This window comes from Pteropus medius, unplaced genomic scaffold (assembly GCF_902729225.1).
Source record: "Pteropus medius unplaced genomic scaffold, Ma_sr-lr_union100, whole genome shotgun sequence".
Taxonomy (NCBI): Eukaryota; Metazoa; Chordata; class Mammalia; order Chiroptera; family Pteropodidae; genus Pteropus; species Pteropus medius.
In genome coordinates, this window is record NW_024349222.1 from 7,165,727 (window position 1) to 7,186,192 (window position 20,466).

The window sequence follows — 20,466 nt, forward strand, 5'->3', positions numbered from 1 at the left end:
TAAAATATAAGGTAGGGTCATAGTGATCCAGTGTACATAGAACACATTATTACTGGTGTAGACAATGAATGTTTCAAGCATTCACTAAATAAATTTTAGCTGAAAGTCTTCTGAGAAAGTGGTGATCTAGATCTACCTATCTATTCATCCATAAAACCATCCATCCACCCATCCATCAATTATATCTGTCTATCTACTGTTTACATAGTATGGGTTTTCACTTTCTGAATTTCCAAGCCCTTCACTGTGTCTTTTTCAGCAGTGCATTAAAACTACTTTTAATGATTGTCAAATACAGAAAAATTCATGAAATATTATGTGAGGGACTGAAGTTTGAGCAAAACCCATTTAATCCAGTAGATTCCAGACTCTCTTGAGTATGTACCAATTAAGAAAATTAAATGATTAAAAACCTACCTAGCTAAATATATTATGTGTAATATAAGACATAAACAGTCGACTTAATAAAATATGATAATAAAAAGGAAATGTGAAAATTGTAATTTTTTTCCCTTACCTAATGGAACTTCTTTATAGCCTCCCTCCCTCAAAGGTATGCATATAGCACTTTCGATCTTATCTTTTATATTTAAAGATAGCAGATCCTCATATTTCTTAGTAGCACTTTTTAATTAATTTTATATGTATATTTTTAACTTTATATACTTTATTATTTTAAAATACAACAAATTTATTATCAAATCTTTCTCACGATTAAAGAAAAAAATTAAGTGCCTTATTACTGTGTTGAATACTGTAAGTTCTCATAGGTGGTGGGTTAGAGGTGATAATTATTATTCAAACTGAACAAAGAGACATTACAGTTGAAGTTAAAAAAAACATTGATTAGCATGAGATGCTATAGTTTATATTACTATAGAAAGAAGCATACAGTAACATGGACTGTATAGGAACTGTATACATTTTATAACAAAATCATGAAAATGAAACAGCTTGAAATAGCAAGTAGAGCATTTAAATTGAGCTTTCGAGAGGAGACTCATTTGCCCAAATTGTGGCAAAACCTGCCAATCCTATATTGTTTGAATTAGTAATTTAATAACAAATAAAACAATCATGGAAAAATCATCTTCAAAGAATTGCTTATCATCATCTCTAAATATAGATGAACATGTGCTTCTAAAACCAGGAAAATTCAATAACAGTTTCAAACATGTGAGCATGAAAGCTAACCGGTATTCCACGAATCTTGTTATCAAATCAGAATAATTTAAAAATTCAACGTGATTTTGTAACATGCAAAATTTTTCTTAGAGTTTTAAATAGAAAATTCTCAGAGCTAAATGACTTACTTTCATACAGGAAAAAGTTAGTAAAATGTGTTGCCTGAGCCTGTGATCGAAATTTGCCCATGCCATTTCCCCAAATCATTGCAAACTCCAAATAAAAGATTAAGAACATGCCAGCTGCAGACCAAAGCGGTGAAAGAGTCAAAAGCCCAAACAAAGGGAAAATGTTTGATTTGAAATGAATATACAAAATCATCCCTGCAATAAATAAAAAAAGATAGTAGGCAGCAAGAAGCAGAGAGTTCAATTGTAATTATGTTAAGGGAAATTAAATCTCTTCTTTTACTAATGCATACTTCACTTCTCACATTCAACATCCTAGTTTGTTAATAGTGATGGCGATAAAAATAATGGTATTGTATCTAAGAAATAAAATTCAATCAATAATGGTGCCTGAAAGGATAAATCTAGTCCTATTGTTAATGAAGATGAGCATAAAATACAGTCTTAGGAAGGATTTTTAGAATATATTCCAGAGTGCCAAATTAGATATATATCCATAAGTTATACCTTATTGATTAAATTATTCAGGTCTTCTATAGCCTCACTATTTTTTTAGGGGAAGGTGGTCCTACTTGACCTGTTTCAAGTAAGTTTCTGTATATTTCTTGTTGCATGATCTTCAGTGTTTTCTATGTAAAGTTTGCTGCTGTGTTGATTGGTGCATAGATATTTGTAATTGTTCTATCTTCATTGTGAATTTTAGATTTTGTGTTATGAAGCATTAATGCTTCTTGCCTGATAACATTGTCAGATAGCAACATTGCAACTTCTGCATTCCTTTGCTCAAAATTTCCCAATATTCCTCTGCTTATGTTTTTTATTTTGCTTATATTCAGCAGGGAGTTTTTTGAGATATGCCTGGTGAGCCAATTAAAAACATTTTTAATAGGTCATTTAAGCCTATTTATATTTGTTAATGTGACTAATATACTTGATTTTGCAAGACATTACTTTAAATTAAAATTACTAAATGCATTGTTATATTTACCATATTTTTCTCAACATGTGATCTACTTTCTTTTAAGGTTTTTTGTTTTTTATTTTGATTTTATATTTCTTTTGGTATTTATGAACTTTTGCATTTTTGTTCTAATGTTAATTTTCACATTGATAATTTTATAAAATGAACATAGTCCCTTTTTTCTTTACTTATGTTTCTATTATTTGTTTGTGGGGTATACTGTTATTAGCTGTGATTATCCAACTGTTTCTGCATCCGTACCCATTGCTATGTAATTTTATGGTACCTTAATATTATGCTGGGGCACATTCGCATTCTTCCCTGCATTTTTACTTTGAGTTGGACTATGCGACTTTATTTGACAAATAGAATGAGATAAAAATAATAGTATGACATTTTAAAGCCTATGTGTCAAGAGAACTTGCATGTTTCCATGGGTTCTATTGCATCACTCCCATTGTTATGAGAAGAACATGGCTGGCTAGCTAGAAAGTCCCAGGATGCAGATGTGAGATATGTGAAGCAAAACCAAACTGCCGCAGTCGAGCCCCTAGTTTAGACTTCCCCAATTAACACTCACATGTGAGAATAAGAAAAGCTGAGATCAATAGCCCAGCAGAGTTTAGCCCATTCATAAGAACATGATTATTGATTTAAGACACTGAGTTGGTGGGAGTTTTACATAATGTACCATTATGAAGTTTAATTATACAGTTTGTCAGTTTTAAATGATATCCTTTGACTAGCCTGTATGTGGCAATTAATGAATTTATTCTATTTTTACTTTTCTCTTTCCATTAAAAAAAACTTGTGGTATTTCCATTTTATCATATAGCATTTATATACTATTCTTCCACTTTTATCCTCACATTTATTTTAGTTAGATTTACTATTAAATATTTGTTTTTTTCACTATCAGTCATTTTGTTATAGTTTCTTCAGTTCTATCTTGGTTGAGTGAAACTCTCTAAGATATTTCTCAGGAAGACCTCATGAGTCCAAAGTTCTCAGAGTTTTTCATGTTAAAACTGTGTTTTTATAGCCTGAATATGTTATTTTGCTGATTCTTTGATTTTCTTAAAAAATATTGCTCCACTCCTGCATTGTATGTTTTTGTTGAAAAGTTAGATACCAATACTTCTTTTGCTTGGTAATTACTTAATATTTGACTGTGGTTCAAAAGGTTCTTTCTGTATGTATAATAGTTTACTTCGATATGTCTAATAGTTGAGGCACTGAATTAATTTTTCCCACATACTTGATGAGAACTTTTAATATGAGATTTAAATCTTTTATTTCAGCAATGCTTATTTTTTTTTTACTTTCTTAAGTTATAATTTTTTATATTAAAAATCTCGGTTATTTTATTTTTTTATCTTCAGGGACTCCACTTGAATAATTAAAAGTTTTTTTTAGTTGTCTCATATCTATGGCTTTTTCCCCCCAATTCCTTACTCTACTTACAGTCAGGTGTGCCTTGTACTTTCGGTCATACGTATTCTCTCTTAGAACTGTAATTTATTTTTTCTTTTTGATATGATTGTCTTATTCTTTAACTTCTTTCTTTGGTTTGGTCAGCTCTGATTTCACATCCTTTAGTGTTTTTCTATTCATATTCTGAGTTTTTAAATTTTGGATTTGTGATGTTCTTTTATGTGTATAACTCCTTGTTCAATGTTACTTAATTCATATTGGAACATAATAGTTTTCCTTTGTTCTATTTTTAGTGGTTTTATCTGTAGAAATTTTTAAAATTCTATTTTCTATTTTCTTCACATATTGACTTTTATAGATACTGGATTGGATTGTATTTATCTGTTTATACTGCATTTTTTTAGAGGCAATAACTGGTAATTCAATGGGGATGTCATAAGGGCTTCATGTGGTCTCTTTGGTACTTAGCACTCTCTTTTGAGTCTCAATGAAATTAATTTTTAAAAATAAATGGTATGTTTCTTACCTGCTTTTCCTAATTTGATACTATCTTTTTTTCAACATATTTATAGTATCTTTAGTCACATCTTTTTTTCTCTTCACCAACAAGCCTATAAAGAGCTTGCCTTTATTTTCCTTCAATATACTGCCTTTCTAAGACTGCCACCAAGATCCTTGCTTTTAGCTCCTAGTGGCCAGTGATCTAAACTACCAAGTCTCAGGGTTCTCTTCAATATTTCCCCACTAAAGATAGAATCCAGTCTTTCCAAGAGTGATACTTATGAGCTGTTATTTTTGATGAGCCACAACCATGACGCCACTGCACACTTCTCCCTGTGAAAAATTTCCTGGTTCTCACTGCTAGTGTGGGCTCTGGATCCAGTTCTTTTGGTTTCAGGTGTTCATGTAGTCATGTGCAATGGCATCTCCTAGTCCTGGTTAGGCATAGGTTTTACTTGTTTTTTTTGTTTTCCTTCTAGTTTTGTAGTATTTTTGGAGAATTTACGCCAGGGTTAAAATATAGGTAGCCACTTTTGTCCTACAGAGATTGGAAGACACCCCTCAACTTTAATTGTAATTAAACTCATGATTAATTTCAAAATTTGATATAGTTTTTACATCTGACCTTAGTAAACTATAAAATATTACTTGTACCACAGACATTATTCACTTGTGCTCTGAAAACATATTTTAAATTTGGTGGAAATGTATTTTTTGGGGGGGGTTAAAAAATATGATATTTTCTAGTTGGTATACTATCATACTGTAAACTTTTGAAGGTTCATTTTATGTCGCTTGTGGTACTTTAGTTTATACAGAGTGAGCCTCATAATTGTATAGTAGTGAAGAAAATATTAGTATTTTCTTTAAAAAAATTTGTCAAGTAACATCCTGTGAGGCAAGTCTTAAATATTATTATAAAATTATCACCACAAAACTATTTTAAACATTGTTAGTTTGTTAGTGATTGAAATTTTATTTAGGGGTGCATCACTGACTTCTGTTCTCTATGTTCAATATTCTAGACCTTCTCTGAGAGCAAAGGGCAAACCAAAGTTGTTAGAATGTCACATTTACTTTTTCTTTTTTAGAATGTCCAAGGAAACATGTATGGTAATTTAATTGTCTATACTAGTTCTCATTCAGTTCATCTTTTCACACAGAGAGAAATTTGAACCTCGCTACCCACTTTGGCTGATTCAAGAATCATATTTTTATTACTGTCATTTTGTGTGACAATGGGAGCTGGGGTAGAAACTAAAACAAGTGGAAAACTGTGATGGCTCCTTTAAATTTTGTAATAATACTCCGAGATGTCTTTAAGAGTTCTATGATGCTAATATATTCTATACAGTGTCCCTTCTATCAAGGTGCTAATTTTCTTGCCTTCAGGAAAAAGAAAAAAGAGGATAAATAAATGTGACATTCTCTTATATCCAACTGTTAGGCTATCAAAGGAAGCAAAATAAAAGGAAGGAATAAAGTACAGTATGTAAAGAGAAAGACACACAAAGCGATAATGAAATGAAACTTTATATCCCAACTTGGAAATTAGTAAGGAGAAAAAAATGACAGCTAAAATTCATGTGAGCTTTGTGAGTTTCTGTCAGTGTACAATAAACAATTATCATGGTTGGAGAAATGTTAACCACTAAGCCCAGTGCTATCGAGAAATACAGATATAACATCAAAGCTACGGTATGATAGAGATCTCCTAGCACTCAATGGCACCTAGAAGTAAGCACTCAATACATTTTTTCGCCACTATAATATTTATAAAACCAGATATTCCACCTGAGGTGTAAAACTAAATTTATCAATGATATTTTATGGTAAATATTATAAGCTATAAAATTCATAATAATAAAAACTAGACATTATTCAATCAACCCACTTTTAAAAATAGGGCTAAAGAAAAGAAGTAGAACAAATATACTAACATAAAAAAATTAAAAATCAAATGATTAGCGATCATCATTAGATTTTTATAAAACCAAGATATATGAGTTATTCTAAAAATATTTATCCATCTTTATAGTCAGTTATTTATTCTATGCAATAAATATATACTGAGTGCCTATCATGTTTTAGGGAACTGGTCAATAGAAACACATTAACAGCCTAAATAGACTTGCTTCTTAGGCCTACTCAGTGGAAATTTACAGAAAATTTACAAACCAAGAATATATAAACCATATGAGGGTCCTGGAGTAAGTAGAGTGGAGTATTAATGAAAAACCATCAACAAAACTCTATTACATTAATGGAGAGCAATTTTAGGATTATACAGGATTTTAATTCCTTATTTTATTGTCTAGTTCTAAGAAGATCTTTTTCTTAGGATGAAATTTAAAGACTATGAATTTTGTAGTCAAATAGACATGCATTCAAATTGTGATTCTGCTCCATTTGCTAATTATTTTATTTTTAAAAATTTGTTCAGTCATATTGTATCACATTTTCCCCATTGTATGATATTTGTTATGTTTTGATTATTAGATTCCTAGTAGGATAAAATGCATATAAAGAGCCTAATAGAAAAACTAATTCTTAGTATTTGTCGTTAGCCCTGTTCCCTTTGTTATTGAAGACAAAAATATATGATATTCAAGCAAAACACCATGTTCTATTTATTCCACCCAAATTTATTTCATCCATGAAAGTAAATTGTTTTTTATAATAAATAAGATGTATTTAATTAATTACCTTTTGAAAGATCAGGGTAGTGGAATTTTTCAAGTAAATTTGGAGCTCCAACAGTAGAGGTAACTATATAGTATGTCAAGTTCAAAAGCCACAATATTCTATGCAAATAATCCTAATTCCCCAAATTCCATGTAAATCATATTATCCCTTTAAGTCATGAATTACTAAAGGTCAGAGATCATATTTTCTTTTTCTAGATCAGAAACTGACACCTAGAATACATCCGAGATAATTAAATGAAATATTATTGTATTTTCTATCATATTATATATACACATCTAGATTTAGAAACCATTTGATTACATTGCCTTTTTTTCATATGCTCCAGCAACATGTCCATACATTTTAATAATTGGCTATAAAGAAATTTTAGGAGAGTGAGAAACAATTTATAGTTTTACAGTAAACCAGACACCTGAACTCAGCCCCATTTTGTCAATATACGTTAGTCAAATCTAGCAACAGGGCTGGAAAGTTAGCTTAGAAGAGCATGTAATTATTCTAGATTTGTTACTCTAGCCCTTGTGTTTTGTCAGGAAGACCTTTAAGCACTTCAGATAGCTTAGGAAGGGGCAGTGAGCTGAACCAAGCTGACAGAGATAGGCCACCATGTCCAAAATATTAGATAGTGAGATAAGAGTGAGTTAAAAGCCAGGCAAGCAGATAAGAGCAAAAGTGGGCAAGAATCTGGATGGAGGACATTTGTAGACACTAAACATCCAGTGGACAGCATGGAGAGTACACACAAAGCAATGGTCATGCAGGACTTAGTATAGAGGAAACTTGCTATCTTAACCAAAAGGATTCCTGCTAGAGCAAGAAAAAGTGTCTGGGCAACTTGACAATTTAATTCTATAGGAAGAGGCTTTGTGGGGCCTGTATCTTGTTAGGAAAGCCAAATAAATGTTCAGACACAACTGGGATGCTTTGAGCCAAGCAGCTAGTTTTAGAAACAAAGTAATTATAAAACCCATCTAAGTTCTCTTACCTTTATTCTCTAAGACAGAAATGCTTGGAGTGAAAAGAATTGTCTGTAAGATTATAGTTCCATTTCAGGATCTCGAGTACCTTTCTCTATTGTCTTTATCTTCCTTGCTGTAGAAAGTTTACTTGACTAAAGCATCCATGATGGCATAGGCTGAATGGACTAGAACATCCATTCTCACTTTTTATTATGAGTATCTTGTACAATGATGCCTAATGTAGTCTTGCACAACAAATGTTAAGTAGAATAATTATTTTTTACAGAGAAAATCTCCTCTCATTCCTTGCATTTGTGACACCACAGGGCTCCATACTAACAGCTCTGTTATTTATCCTACTCTGCCTTAAAGAATACTTAGATTAAAACTCCTCAGGATCAGTATTATACTTTAAAGCCACAAATAAAAGGACTAAATTCAATGTAAAACATTTCTGTCTATATAGTTTTGCCTAAACCTTAGCAAAAAATGTTTTCTAAACCTTTCATTTCAGATGGGAATCCTAAGACTCAGGAAGTTCCATATTTTACCCGTTATATAGCTAGCTCATGGCAGAACAAAAGTAATAACTAAAAATCTCTTGACATCTACCCACTCAAATAATTTGCTACAAAACTACCCAGGAGCTTGCAAATATCATCATCATCATCATTATCACAATTATTATACTCTTTGAGAGTTTACCATGTGTTATCACTGTTCTTTTTGAAGTTTTAACTCTTCAACTAATTCCAGACCAGTTTTTGAATTAATTCCTTATGCTTTAACTCATTTCATTCTCATAAAGTATTATGAGGTAAATTCTATCATTAAACTTTTTTTTAGAGCTAAGGAAACTGAGGCACAGAGAGGTGTGCACTAAAGTTTAAGAATCCTTATTCTGCACACTTTTCTGAATGTATTCATATATGCATATATTCATAACCTCATAATTTCCTTCATTCTTTTTCTCAGTGTTTACTATTTCAATAATAATAATACCTTATCTATTTCTTGATCTGAATAAGACATCTTTCCTGAGCTCAAAGAACTCAGTCTACTGGCTGACACTTTTTTTTAAACTAATAATTACCACATTGTGATATGTTTTATAATTCATTTTTTTCATGTGCATATATTAAACACAATATATGAATCAACTGACAAGCTTGGGAGGTAGGGAAAGTGTCCTCGAATTGTGAGTTGAAGGAAATATTTACTGGTTGAGAAGTCAGGAGAAGCATTCCAGGCCCTAAGAGTTGTGAAGACGTGGCCAAAATTAGCTCAACTGGGCAAGATGAGCATTGTAAGAAATTTGGAGAAAGAGATGACTCAGGAAACAATTTTTGGTGTTTATTTTTTTCTTTAAATTCCTGTGACTTCATTTACTCATGTAGCCCACAAAGCACATAGGAAAATATATACGTTGTGTAAATAATTGCTGAACTAAATGGTGAATCAATTGTGACAATTTCTGCACTTTTCCCTCAGATATTATACAAGGTTATGTGTGGATATATTTCAGTCTAGCAAGCAAGGAAAAACCTTGGAATCCTTAAACTCGCTTATGTATATTAGCAATAAATTATGCATTTCCACTTGGCATCTGTTCATTAAATAATTCACTTACTTTAAATTTTGTCTAAATATTTCCCCCAATAATTTATAAAATCTCCAGAAAATCAGTGAAATGAAAGGCACCTAATTCATTTTCTCTTTCTCTCTTTTTTTTTCTATTCCTCTCTCCTTTTCTTTTACCCACCTCTTTGCACTCCAAAAAATGATAATAGGAGAAGTGTGAGATATACCAAAGATGTTATTAGTTTATTGTGCCATATAGCAGTGTCAGAATAGGTAGAACATTTTAAATGAAGGAAATACATGATTCATATGTTTAAGAGCCCTGGGAAGTTTTTAACAGAGATCGAATTTAATAAAATATATATATATATATAACTCACCTTCCTTCCTTTCTTAGCCATCTGCTCCCCAATCCGTTCTACTGATAATGCTACAAAAATTGAGGAAAACACTTTCTCACTGAGATCAAGCTGAGCTCTCTTGAAATTCACTTTTATTGTCTTGATAACACTATTCCAGAATATAACATGTGTTTTTGATTTTCACTCGTTTGAGGAGAGGTACACTTGGTGAATTGGCCATCAAGTAGTTTCCTAAGGAGCCACTGCTTGTGTCCTGATAGAAATGAGAATGCAGGACCCAAATGGCAAATATTTAACAATGAGAAATTTGCCTTCCCTGGCCTGTATTCTGGCACAGATTTGTAATACTAATAATCAGCTTTAATTAATAGGTAGCTATGCTTAAAGTTACAGCCCTCCTAACAACAACAAATTATACACGCATCTTAATAAATCTTTTAGTGCTGATTCCTCTTTTGCTACAATAATGCACTCATCCTTTGGTATGAGTACCAAAAACTATGCATAAAACATGGGCTGATCCATCATAAATGCTAAAAAAGAGTATTTGTTGAGTGAATAAATGCATAAATAAATAAAAGCTGAACTCTTTTATATCTTTCTGTGTGATTATATTTCATTATATATGTAATAATAATATCGCCAGGTTTGACAAAGATGAAGAGATAATAACAAAGCAAATCAATCCCCTGTGTTTTAGAGTGCTTTGCAATTTGTAAAATATTTTCTCATATATTGACTCAACCAATTTTCATAGAGAAAGGAAAGAAGGGTTGAATTAACTTATATTTTTACAGGTGGTTAGTACTGATACTTTCCATCCAAGTATATCTCGTTGTCACCAATTCTAGTGCTTCTTTAATTATACTGAACTGTGACCATAATGGGTCATCTTAAAATGCAAGATATTTAGGAGTAAGGAGGGTTTATGATGTTAAACATGCAAAGTTTTATTTAAAGCAAGCATTAAAGGAAAGAGAGAGCATCATTATAAAAATTATTAACTGTCTACTTCTATGATGCTGTGTAAATACTATGCCAAGCAAATATACTCCTTGAATAACTTATTTTATATTGCCAGGAACATACCATCAAGGACGGACACAAAAGAATAAAAGAAAAATTACATTTGAAAGCAATAGTCATATACTTCAGTGTTCTGTCTTTGGCAGTTTAGTTAATATTTGGTTTCATTGATAACGTGTTTGCTCTTAAAAATTCAGAGCATCATTTTCTAAAATTTATTATGCAGAATGGAAACTGGTGTAACCAAATGTGATCAACATAGAAGGGCTGTTACTCAGTTACAGGAAGTGTGGAGAGGAGACTACGGTCAACAGACTGCCTCCAGCTCTCAGCTCCTTCAGGCTGGGCTTCAGCTGCTGGGAACCACATTCTTGTTATTAAGCAATCTGTGACTGAGGTAGGATGTGGCATAAATACCTGGGCCAAGCAGAACTACTATGATGGGCATTAAATACTCATCCTCCCTACTTCCTTTGACACCCCAAACTCCATCTCAATGAGCACAATCCATGACACCAGAAAATGACTCCTCATTAAATGTTTGGGAAATTATCCAGGTTTTTACTTCTGAAATGCTTGGAGTCCTATAAGTTGCCTCTATGCACTGCGAACCTCTGAGATCAGACCTGGCTGTGTAGTTTCTCAAATTTGACAGTCCTTTTTTCTCCATAAGAGAATTTCACCAGACTATTAGTCTGCAGAAAAGTAGGTAAGAGAATCAGCACAGCAATTCTCACAGTCCACTGTAGGTTGATTTCTCAGCCATGAACTCAGATAATTATTTTTGAACATATTACATTTCACTGTAACACCTGTTGAAAAATAAGTATCTAAAGTTTTTGCTTCTGCCTGTTAAAAAATAATATTGTATCTGACTTTTTTTCTGTCTCTATCTTTACAATTCACAAGGGAGACCTTCTTCATCTTATACCTATTTTTTCCCCCAGAATGAATTCAGATTCCAAGCATCCCCTGACTCTTTTACCCATCGCTCAGTTACAGCACTGCTAAACTGTAGCTATATTTACATTGTTTATCTTTACTACTATATTATTTAAATTTTTATTTATGTTTTAATTTCGCACTTACAGAAAAGTTACAGAAAAAATTTATATGCTCTTTGCCCAGACTCACCTGTTCTTAATATTTTGCCCCATTTGCTTGCCACATGCCCTCTCTAGTTTTATAGATGTATTTATGTAAGAATATATATACGTATTTGTGTGTATAATTTTTTCCTGAACCATTTGAGGGTAAACTATTTACATTATGGTCCTTTACCTTAAATATATCAGTGTATATTTCCTAAGAATAAACATATTCTCTTACATACACATAGTATAGTTCCTAACCTCAGTAAATTTAACATTAATCCAACAACTTTACCTAATTTACTGTCTATATTCCAATTTTGTCAGTTGATCCAGTAATGTCCCTTATAGAATATTTTATCAGTGAGAAGGCTCTTCTTGATCATGGTAATAATTCCATATTAACTGTGTTGATTTTTTTAAACATTGAATCTGGAGCGAAATCATCACTGACTAATCTGCCTTAAACTGTTAGCATGTATCAGGCGCTTTTACATCAATAATCTTATTTAATCCTCTCAAGAAGGCTATAAAGTAACAGTCTCCTCATTCAGTAAATGGTAGAACTGGAAACCAGGGAGTTTAAATGACTTTGTTAGGTTCAGAGAACAAATTAGAGATGACTAATCCATTAAACCAGCTTCCAAGGACTTAGTCTTTTCCTCTTTGCCTATGGCACAGGCTCTACATATATAAAAATATTGAAAATTATTTGTTAAATCAACTGACTGATTAGATAGCTGGATGAAGAGACAGTACCTAGGTAAGGCAATAGATGCTCTAACTCCAAATTCAGCAATGACGTACAGTTAGAGGAGGCTTCTAAGCCAGCTTTTGTGTATGTTGCTGTGCTGTGAATTATAATGGTGATTATTTGCTGAAGAAAAGAAAATTATTTTATGGGCCCAGCAAGCTTCCACTGCACTACTCTACTATCTAAAGGAAATTATTTTACTCAAAAATGTCTCTACCAAATTGTATTTCCTGGAGATGCCTTTATGTTTTATAAAGAATTATACTTCTTGGCCATTGGATTTACTTAATATAATTGTGATGTTCATGTTTGAATATGCTTCAACCCAATGGATAATGAAAGCCTACTAAAGAACCAAAGAAATAAAAAAAATAATAAAATAAAATAAATTGGAATAGGCATTAAGAGCGAACAAATTAACGAGACTCTTACAGGACATATAACTCCTTGAAATGGAGAGCCATTTATTTTTGCAAAGAGGCATCATTAAATATATTAGTCATGTGTACTTAAAAAAGAATGCCCAAGAACATTTTAAAAGAGGGTTCAAGCAAGCTTATGTATTATTTTTTCCTAAAGAATCTAGAATATCACATATTAGCAGCTCTTAACATGTGTGTGTGAGCATGCATTAGGGTAGTTTGTACAAAGCACCACCATTATTGACAAGGTGACAATGTTAGTGTTGGCTCTGCAAGAGATTAGTTTATCAATGGGAGCTATCTGAATTTCTAGAAATTCTCCTTGTGCTGCTGGATCCAATCTGGCTCTGTATTTGCTTAAATGAGTCAGATCCTTTGAATTCTTTTCTTTCTATTCCAACCCAGAGTTCTGTAAAAGAGAGCGGAACTACAATCATTTCTCTTCCACTTCTCTGAATTCGAGTAAATTGAATTTATAAACCCCCACTGCTGTACACCTCTGTGGCCTTGCCCCTTAGAAACAGCCCTCAGGAGCTCTTGTTTTTGAGACTGTTTGTCCCACATTCAGATTTGGGTACAGCAGGGGATGGAAGAAGCAATTTTCATATTCCACGGTGGGCTGGATTAAATTACTCCAGAGGCCATATGTCTCACAGACCTACTAGAGTGGATTAAGTGTTTTGTTTCCTCATCGCATTTGAACATTTTTTTCATAAAAGAAAGAAAATGTTAATGTAGACCTAGTAGTGAAGAAAGAGACAAACAAACAAACAAATTCGGTTAGCGAAAAAAGCATCCTGGATATTTTCTGTTGGTGCATATCAGTCAGAACTTGATGGATTTGAAGATGAAAAGGTTAAAGCCGGCCATTCTGGTTTGATTTCATTAACTATTAATGTATGTTCTATCAATAACTAAGAGTTACAAGAATTTATTTTTAGTTTTTTATTTATTTGTTTGTTTGCTTATAATTCCTTTCTAGAGTTTGATGACCTAGCTTAGTGGACCTTAAAAAAAAAAACCTAATAGATCTATAATTGCATATGGATGAAAAATATACTGTGGAGTTAAAAAGACATGGATTTGTCATTTTGCAACCATATGAACTCTGACATGGTATTTAATACTTGGAATCTTTACTTTTCCATAGTAAATTGAGAATAATAATTACTATGTCATAGCGAACTTCTGTAGATAATGGTATTGTAAGATTTATTGTGTAATCACTATATGCCTGGTACTTCGCTTGTCATTTCACCCTCAAACAGCACTCTGAGACTTGTTATATTATTTTAGAAACAAAGAAATTGAGGTTAAATATTGCATCCAGAGTTACACAGTGAGGCTGGGATTTTAACACTGTTTTGTTAACTCTTGAACATAGATACTCAATTACAATCCTATACCTCCACTTCTGTGGAGAATAAAAATAGAGCCTTAGGATCTTTAATGTTAGCTTCCTTCCTTCTATCAAATTTAAAATGGTAGGATGCTGGATGGGGGGCGGGGAGTAAGGGAAAGGAAAGTGAATAAAACTGAGGAAGACTTTGAGATTTCTAGACATTTCTGTTATCTTTTTTTTTTAACCCCAAGAAAAGGCAGTAAAGATAGGTTCATCATTTATAAAGTAAGAAATCTCAAATAGCAATAAAGCATTTTCTCTGTGGCCCTCCTGGCTGTCCAAGGTAATTGAGAATAAAGAGAAAAGCAAAGGTATATTATAAATACAACTAATATACTAAACATAAATAGAGTTTAGGTTCTTTTTGAAGAAGAACACAGCGATAACATAATTGAACATGATGATGAACATATTAAAGGATTCTCCAGTGTGGGCTCCTCTAAGATTAGCAGTCTGTAGCATATCAAATAAGCTCAATGGTGTCATTTAGACATACCCTCCCTGTGGCCAGCAGACCCTTTGGTGGGGCAAATATTAGGTCAAATTTTAGGATCAAAAAAACAAGAGGTTTTCTTTGGATTACATAAATAGATACGGATATGTGCACCTCCTGAATGCCCTGTCTGAGGCTTCACTTCTGCCTGCCATACTAGCTTTCACTCAGAGAGTATTATGCCAAACAATAGAACACTTCTCTTCAGGTTCCTCTGAAGAGATTAGCAAGATCAAATACACACACCTAATTAGTACAATGTAAAATAAACACTCTTCAAGGTTTCTTAGCCCTGTAATGGGGTAAGCTGCCAGCCAGAGTAGTGCAGAACTGAAGACACAGCTAAGTGGAGCATCTTAGAGAAGCGTGTGCATTAGGTTTTGCTTAGCAGCAAAGGAAATACTAAATGAATTAAATTTTAAGCCATCTGCTGATTAGAACATTAGTCAAAGAGGCAGCTAAGTGGGCAGAGACACTCTCTGCATTATAATGATTTTTACTTTATGACCAAATATCTTAAATTTTCTTTCTTTGCTTTAAATTCTCATAATCGAGTTGAATTTAGATGATGACAAAATGGTATTTGGTTAACCCATTGCTTCCCAATCTTTTTAATGTTATAGCAAATGCAAATATTGAGGATTAAAAATAGCACATATGGTTCTTGATATCACTCATGAAGCAAGTTTGGTGCCTCTGAAACAGTTCATCAGCTGCAAAATGAAGTGCATATTTTATATGTGAAGATTGGTGCTTGGTTCAGTGCATGCTGAGAGCCCTCCCCTGCGTTGTTCTGTCTTCTACACTTGAACGCAACTGCCCACACCTCAGGTTGAGCAAAGTGCTCCTTAGATTGGAACACAACGTCCTTTAGCAAAGTCCTGACTGCCTCGATGGAAGATGGCTCACCTTCTGCATTGAGTTGCTGAAGTAGGGTCATGCTGTGTTCACCCCCTAGGAATAGCAAGTGCTGAACTTCATTTACTAGGCCTGCTTGTCTATGAATTCTTCATGGTGATGCATCCTTCAGCTGTCTAAGAATTTCTTGATGAGGCTTTTTGTAACGGGTGTTTACCAATCTAGGGTTCCTATCTGCTCCAGGCCCTGCCTGGCAATTCCAGAGATACTCTGGCTCAATATCATGTGCCACACCTATGAGGCATTTGCAAAGCACCAACATGAGCATGGATCGCTATCTTCAAACATCTGTTTTTCATCCTTCTAATGCCACCTTAAACCCAGAGTAACAATGTCAAGAATTAGCAAGTAAAATCAGCTCTCAAATATCTGTCCTGTCCCATAAAAGATCCCTTGTACTAAACATTATGGGAGGAACGAGAACAACCAGAGCTGCAAAGCCACAGAACTTGAAACTGGTTCAGGTGAAGAAATATTTTATGAATTGCTTCTATTATATTATAGTAGGCAGTGTGTCACCGGAACCTGACAAGGTTAGGAATAATCTCATAATTTATACTCCAGGAGAATTCGCAAAAGCATTTTGAGGTTGAGAGTTCACTGGAACAGAAAAATAGTTTCACTTATAGTGATCCGAGTTAGAGGTTTATAAATCGCTATAGAATCTAGCAGATTATTTTCCAGAGTATGTTAGTTCACTCAGATATTTGTTGATAATATTTTTCCTAATTGTAAGAATTATGTAAATGAAACTAAAGATAATTAGATATCACTCATAATTGAACCACCAGAAGCAATTATCATAAATATATTGAGCATATCTTTCCAATCATTTTTCTATAAATGTATGCATATATAAAACACTAAGATATAGTATTTGTAAGTAAAGTTTCTAGTCACCAATTCTAACATGTGGCGAGTGGAGTTTCCACATCACCAACCAATTCTCTATTCTGACCCTACATACCTGAATATAACATCAGATTCTGTAAGTTAAGGGCTCAGTCCCATAAGACTGGCTCCCTCCACTCCTACTTCAGATGCCAGTCGCAAGCACAGGTTATCACTTGTGCAGAACTGACCAGCTATAAATTGGAGGTTCCAACGACCCCAACCTTGGGTTCAATTAGTATGCTAGAGCTATTTACAGAACTCAGAGGAACATTTTATTTAATTGATTATTAGTTTATTATAAAAGGATATAACTCAGCAACAGTCAACTAGAAGAGACACATAGGGAGAGCTAGGAGAAAGCATGTGGAGCTTCCTGTCACTCTCTTCCTGTCACTCTCTCAGAATCTCCACATGTTCGCCAACCCAGAAGCTCTCTGAAACCAGTCTTTGTTTGTTTGTTTTTTTATGGAGGTTTCATCACATCAGCATGGCTGATTGAAATATTGGCCATTGGCAATTTAACTCAATCTCCAGCTCCTCTCCCCTCCCAGAAGTCAAGGGTAGGACTAAAGGTTACACTCTGCGGTCACATGGTTAGTTCTCTGGCAAACAGACCCTACCCTTAGGTGACCTAGGGGCTTTCCAAAAGTAATTAACCTAACAAAAGACACCTTAGGAAATACCAAGGGGTTTAGGAGCTCTGTGCCAGGAACAGTGGACAAAGACCAAATATATATTTCTTATTATAAGTCACAGAATTACAGGAAGCTGTTGATTTACTCTAATACACATTGTGGATATTTCCCTCCCTTATTACTTTATAATAGTGCTATGAGATAAATTGTACTCTACCCAAATTTATATGTTGAAGCCCCAACATATGTATTTGGAGATAGACAGAGTCTTTAGGAGGTAATTAACATTAAATTAGGTCACAAGTGTGGGACTCTAATCTGATAAGACTGTGGCCTTATAAGAAGTAAAACAGATCTCTCTCTCTCTCTCTTTCTCTCTCTCTCTCTTTCTCTCTCTCCCATGTGAAGATGTGTAATTTTCTTAACAGATTACTTTCCTATTTGTATTTCAAATATTGAAATAAGTTTATTTTCTTCAATTTACATTAAATGGCATTGAAGGGGAGTAATTTCCAAAATGTTCTGAGAGACTGGGCAAAGGAAAATTGTGCTAAGATTTTAAAACACTCCAAAAGGTACAGAGTAAAATTTCTCCTTTGGATAGTAGGTGCATTTGCAATAACACATTAAAGAATTTGTTCTTAATGACAATGTCTGTTTCTCAGACTCATGTCATGAAAAATAGAGATTGAACTTTGAAAGAAGTATGGAGAAAAAAATCAACTGTCTATAGGTCATAGCTTACAAGGAGTCCCTACTCTGGAACTGAAGCCACCAAGGCGGATATCAAGCTAGAGTCTGCAATCCTCAAAAGCTGAAATGGAGGAAACAGAATCCTAGGTTGTTAAATCACATTTCTAAGGTCACGCAACTAGCAATGAATCCAGAAACAGAATTACGCCCCAGATGCCTGAATTTAGTTTTCTTTCCATTCCACACAGTGACAACCATAATGATCCATATTTGCAAGTATGACAATTTTCTTTTGTAAGACTTCAGGTCAACATTTATAGAATACATCTAATTCTTAAATCAAAATAGGAAGAAAATCTAAAAATAAAGCTGACATTTTTAATTTCTACTCTTCCTCCTTTTTCTCCCCACCCCCTATTTTTATGCTAAGACATTTACAGAGAATGTTACTTTCTGGGGAAAAATATTATACCTCCAAATCCCTGAATGAATATTGGTTTAATTCTTCATCAATTAATTTGGTTTCATAAGCACTCCAGAAGGAATACAAATAACACCTGTATTTAGAATTGATTTTTTTTTTTCCGCAGTGCCTTCAAAGGAGGGGGGAGTTGAAGGAGTAGGACTATTTGGTAAAACTCTTTGCCCTTTTCTTTTTGTAAATGTTGTCTTTTTAGTAAATGTCAAGTCCAAATTATAGGTGAGTATTGGCAGAGTTGCACAGACTATCTGAGACCCATTACAGCCTCTGGCATTTGTGCTGCTAAATTTGTAATGAGTTGCAGGTGTTTGTGATTGTATTTTGTGTTGCCTTTGTGATTGGCTCACTGCTTCACAGTCCATTAAGGCTACACATTTTATGTGTGTGTGGATGTTAAAATTGTGGTGATGCAAAAACTCCAGTGAAAAGATAAGGTAAATGGCAATAATTTAAACATGGAGCGAAAAGTCTGTATGTTTTAGACCATTGTCGATTTTCACATTAATCCAGGGGCAGTCACCATTTCAGGATATAAATCAAATATGATGGTAATAGTTTGACATATTTGACATATTGAGGATTAAAGTTGAACACACCATTTTTATCCCAACAGTTTTCAGTGCTTAAGTGTGGATGAGAATTATCTGAGATCCTTGTTTTAAAATAAGGTAGTTGTGTTGCCTCTTCTTTTTCCAAAAGCATTTCTCTCAGACTCAGTGGGTATGGGCATAGAGACCAGTAATCTGTATATTAAAAAAGCAAGATCCTAGGTCATTCCTAAACAAATGGTTCAAGTACAAATCTTTGAAAAGCATGCTATCAGGTTCATTCCCTTTGCTTTATAGATGTGGGACGAAGATCTGAGTTCATAGAAAAGAGATCCACTCATGTTTCCTGATGATTTCCTAAAGAGGCTGGTTTACTCAGATAGCTTCATTCCAACTTTAGCGTTATTGTTGTTTTTCTACAACTTTAGATTATCCTCAAGCTTGAATGAGGGTTGTAGAGTTTATTCAATTATGCTAGATTAGCACAGGTGTAGCCTATACTATGCTTGGTCAATCAAGTCCTTATATGTAATCTCAAATATATATTTATATATTTTATAGGTGTGGGAGTACATTGTGTGTGTGTGCGTGTAGTCAATGAGGAAAATAAAATGATGGTAAAGTTATGGAATCATATGTTACTGTGAATGTGGAGACTTTACAACTTTTAGGTATCTGAATCTCTTTAAGTATCTTACCTAGCCTCAAGATCATCACTGCTAATAATCACACTAGTAGCAACTAATTTATGACCATTTACCATGCTATTTCAATGAGTAACATTATTATTTCAGTTTATACTCATAACAGCCTTATTAACATATACCTCCTTTTGACAGGTGAGAAAAATTGAGATTAGGAGAGTTTAAGTAACTTGTCTAAGGTCTAGAGGTAGTAAGATATGAATCCAGGATTTGAACCCAAGAACTCTGATCTCAGAGTCAGAGCCTTTAAGAATCAACGCCCTCATCTATGGCCATGCCACTCTCAGCGTGCCCGATCTCATCTGATCTCGGAAGCTAAGTAGGGTAGGGCCTGGTTGGTACTTGGATGGGAGACCACCTAGGAAGACCAGGCGCTGTAAGCGTTTAAAAAAAAAAAAAAGAAAGAAAGAATTAATGCCCCAATGCAGTCCTGCCATGGATATATAGGAACACCACTGCAGATAGCTGATTACCAGGGAGTTTTGCTTGATAAAATGAAAAATTAAATAAACATTTATTGTAGTTGCCTCGCCTAATCAGAACTGCATTTGTAGATCACACCAGTGAATATATAACTGTATGTAT

At 33.7% G+C, this 20,466-nt stretch overlaps 1 pseudogene; it reads left to right on the forward strand.

The window, feature by feature from the left end:
• Window positions 1-20,145: 20,145 nt before the first annotated feature.
• LOC120617161 (uncharacterized) lies at window positions 20,146-20,264 on the forward strand (annotated as a pseudogene).
• Window positions 20,265-20,466: the final 202 nt, after the last annotated feature.